This window comes from Gavialis gangeticus, unplaced genomic scaffold (assembly GCF_001723915.1).
Source record: "Gavialis gangeticus isolate Ggan-Ray unplaced genomic scaffold, GavGan_comp1, whole genome shotgun sequence".
NCBI lineage: Eukaryota > Metazoa > Chordata > Crocodylia > Gavialidae > Gavialis > Gavialis gangeticus.
In genome coordinates, this window is record NW_017728998.1 from 24,870,475 (window position 1) to 24,874,715 (window position 4,241).

The 4,241-nt window shown below is 41.7% G+C and overlaps 1 protein-coding gene across 7 annotated transcripts in view; it reads right to left on the reverse strand.

Annotated features, from left to right (window-relative positions):
- ZNF536 (zinc finger protein 536) overlaps positions 1-1,331 on the reverse strand; it is a 605,226-nt gene extending 603,895 nt beyond the window's left edge. For 3 of the 7 annotated variants that reach the window (XM_019505632.1, XM_019505628.1, XM_019505630.1), the window contains exon 1: positions 382-865. The gene's annotated coding sequence lies outside the window, so the exon portion shown is untranslated. Of the gene's footprint in view, positions 1-381; positions 867-1,098 lie in introns of those variants that run through there. The other 4 variants (XM_019505631.1, XM_019505629.1, XM_019505627.1 and 1 more) reach the window with 3 other exon arrangements.
- Positions 1,332-4,241: the final 2,910 nt, after the last annotated feature.

Here is a 4,241-nt window from a genome sequence, read left to right on the forward strand (position 1 = left end):
CCCGCCTCTCTCTCTCGCTCTTCTCTGGTGTGGAAATAACGGGTTTAAAAGAAACGAGAGAGAGAGAGAGAGAGAGGGAGAGAGGAGGAGAGAGAGAGAAAAAAGGGTTTTCTCCAGGCTAAGTTCTATAGCGCCATTCAATGGCTTCTCCGCTCCTTTCATTCTTTGCTGCTTTTCCCCTGACAGCCCTGCTTGCAAACGTCACGGCTATGGATATTTAATTATACTGTATTTTTTAATCACGCTGGAAAACGCAGGCCCCGTGGCGAGGCTCCCGGAGAGAGCCCCCAAATAGTCCGGACTGACTTGGGAGCCGGTGGGGCGGCTCGCGGGAGCCTCCGCCAGCCTCCGAAACCCCCTCGGCACCTTTGTCTTTCTTACCTTCGCATTTAAAGCAAAGCGTAGAAGAAAGTCCTGCACGTAAACGAAGCGTTGTAAAAGATTGTGTTCAATGAATAATGAAGCATGTCCACATGATTGACTTGATCATTTTCTTGCGCTGAGGGGGAAAAGTGGAGCGCGGAGCTGTCACAATTGCCCACTCCGGCTAGCCCTCCTAACTGTTTCCAACACATCCCGAGCAAAGAGTGCTTTATTTTAATCTGTCTCTTTTCAGAAGAGCCCCCTTCATTGATACTGATCACCCAACATCACAAGACATTCCCAGCTTTCAGCTTGGACTCCCCCTATCTGGTAGGTGAAATGCATTGTACCATTAAAAAAGCACTCCATTGTCGTCTTGGCATAATTCACAGCAACTAGATAGGTCTTGCGGCATTTAGCTTTGATGAGCCAAAAGCTGAACCCTTGATATAATAATCTACAAAGAATGGTCTGTGATCGTCCATTTTTTCTCTCTGTCTAGCAACTAAGAAACCATTTAACACAGCGCAGCTTGGTCTTGACCTTGAGCTCATGTAAACACACTTATTAAAATCTATCCATTCTCTAAGAACACATTCTGATTGTCAGACTTGTTATTCAGACATACATCAGCCCCCCTCGCCTGTCATTACTTGCATTCCTGCCTTGCACTAAACAATTTTTTAGCGAGCCCGCAGAGATATGACCATTTTTGAAAAAAAGCCTCCTTCTTACCTGCTCCTGAAACTATTTCAAGTCTGTTTCTTTTAAAAACTCCAGGGTAAATCTTGGTGGACACCGGGACCGGAGCATCAGTCACAGCTCCGGCGGTTAAGAGAAGTAATCAGCGATAAAGTGACGTTGATCTGCACTGTAACCTTGTGGCGTATTTAATGTAAATAAGCCAGTTATGTTGCCAATCGCATGCATACAAACACATAAAGGTCTTCAGCGTTGCATTTTGATTCTTTCCATTAGAGCCGACTTTATTTACATACACTATTTAGGGGATCATGATAATTCTAAAACAATACTAGTGCCAAATGATTATGAAAATATGATTTTAATTAATCACGTAGTAGGCAAGGAAATTAGCATACGGTAATTAAACTTAGAGAAAAACGTCATGGAGGTTCTCTGCCTTATGGGTTCGGAATAATCATTAAACGATGGGTTTTCAGGACTTAATTATCAAACAAATAACTTTTTTAAAGCAACTTTACAAGGTTTATCCGCAGGGCAACGATTTAGTAAATAATATATAACCAGGCAAACAAGGTGCAAATGTGACTGGTGAAATAGGTTGTGTTTCTACAAAGCAAAAGGGGAGGGGGGGGGGGAAGCTGAATAATGCAATTATGGATTCTGTGTCCCATAGTTGACAAAAGCATGGTGCCTCAATAGACTCTTTGTTATGGGATTATATAATGATTGTGGTGTAATTATGGGAAAAAAAGATTTAGTAATAATAAAAAGTATCAAAATACACCAATGAGCAGCTTGTTTTAAAGAAAAGGCTTGCATGTGACATTAGGGGCATGTTAATAACAAAAAGGCAGGATCCGAAAGGGTTGACAAATAAAAAAGACTGTGATGCGCATGATTAAGAAGCGATGGAGACAGATTGATTATTCAAAATGCCAAGCCACAGGGACACTTAAAACATTGATTCAGGTAAGACTAGTTTCATCTTGACTGAAATGAGTTCCCTGAAGATGACTGGCATACATTTTAAATCAGTTTACCACATAAAAAGCAAAACATCACAAGCTGAAATCTTCTAGTTAAAATAGAAGTCCAAGGGAAAAAAGTTTATGTTTCTGGCATTTCCCAAAGAGACCATGGAATTGCAGAAGGAGGATATATTAATTAGCTCTTCCTAAACACTGGACCTCAATGTACCCATCAATTATAATCCCCAACCTCCCTCTCCGGATTATTTGATCCAAACCTGGTTCTTTCAGTTATGGGGACTGTATTAAAATCCTATAAGTACAGTAAGATTTGCACTGCCACTGCTCTGAAATAACTTTCTAAGATAACTGAAAAATTAGCTAGATTTTTCTAAATGATTTTTAAAATGAAGTTTGTGAATAGTTGTTAAGAGCTATGCAATGTTTTAAAAAAAAAGATTCCCATGCCTATACTAAAAAGTTTAGGAATTCACTCTGCATTTTCCAATTTGATGTGTCTGAAATTCTCTTTGAACAAATTCCAAAATACAAGTTTTTTCTATAGAAATTAGCATAGCAATCACATCAATAATATCACTATCTCTATGGGAATGATAACTGGAGCAGTGGGGGTGTTCTTTATTTCAATTCTTCGTGGATCAACTGATTATATTCTGTCTTCTTTTGAACTTGTTATTGTAAGTCAAGTGATTCTTTATAAGTGACAGCCCTGACAAAGAGACGAGGATGGGAAAGCAGGTCGAAAGGAAGTCGCCATATGGACTTTAAAAAAGGCACTTTTTAAACAAGATAATGGGGAAATAGATGTTGCCTTTTAACCCTATCACAGCTGAACATTATTAAGAGACCCATAAAAGACCCAGCCATCCATATTTTGTGAAGTGTCTACCAAGATCCATGCTAAAAATGACATATGAAGCAGTGCCACTTCAGAGGCTGAGGCCAAATCTGCCACCCAAAGGAATCAAGGGTCATAGCGCTTGAGACCATCATGCAGAGAGTGACAGGAGGACAGGGTTCAGGAAAAAAATCCGTGGTTGGTTTTCTTGAAACACAGCCAAATATAATGTTAGGTGAAACAGGGACTCACTGCAGAGGTGCTTTAGACAACATGCAAGAGTTCACATGCTCTCTCTTGTAGACTTGAAAGTTGCTCAAAAAAGGGCAGCATCCAAGTGTAAAAGGAGAGTGATAAGGCGCTTGGCTCTGCCTCCTGGAATGGAGGATGCATCCCTAGTTTATTCCTCCGTGCTTTTCTTTTTCCTAGAGCAGTAAGTGGAAATGGAAGGAGAAGAAGCAGAAGTTCCCAGAAACCAAAGTGTCATGAAACCAGGTTCTAGCCCCTTCTACATTGCCAATGGAGTTCTGATTTACCCTCCATGACTGGCCAACCATCTCAGCCCTTTTCAGTCAGTAGGTGAGTACTGATTTCAGCTTGCAGAGAAAAGAATGTCAACTAAGGATGTCACCAGTCCCAGGAAAAAGATAAGGTGACCCTCTGGGGCAGAACAAGCAGGCGACTATGTTATCAAGGGAGGGCATCTTGGGCAAGGCTAGGAGCTTTCAGTCAGGAAGCTTCAGAGATGTCATACTGTTATGGGCATCTTCCAAAGAATAAACCTGTCCTGTAATCCCCCACCATCCCCATTTCCCTCCAAACCATGTCTACCTGGGCTGGAATTACCAGTCAATCCCAGGACAAACCCCCCATACCTTATAGGCACATGAGAAGCAGCTCAGGACAAGTTTCCCAAGCCAGGAATTCACAATATTCCCAAATCTCTTCCTTCACCTCTTGTAGTGCCTTCTATATCCTACTGCCTTTCATATCCATCCATCCATCCATCTGCTTCCATGCTGCCCCGTTGATCCTCTCTCTTCCACATTCCACCTTTCTGCTCCGGGGCCTACTACTCCACTCTCAGCTTCAGAGCATTCAGCTCCATCTCCAGCTTCTTTCTCCAAAGGTCTGAATCATATTCTCAGTAAGGAGGGATGCAGTGTTCCTCTAAACTTGTTGTAGGAAGTCTAGAAGCAGGGTTTTAGGAAAAGCTCTACAGCAGAACATCAGGAAAGAAAAAGGCAATAGAGTCTAAAAGTTTCCTGTTCTGTTTCAGAAGAAAGGACACAATTCTTCCTTCTTTCCCTTCACACCCCTTCAGCAGTTCAAAAGGGCTACAAAGC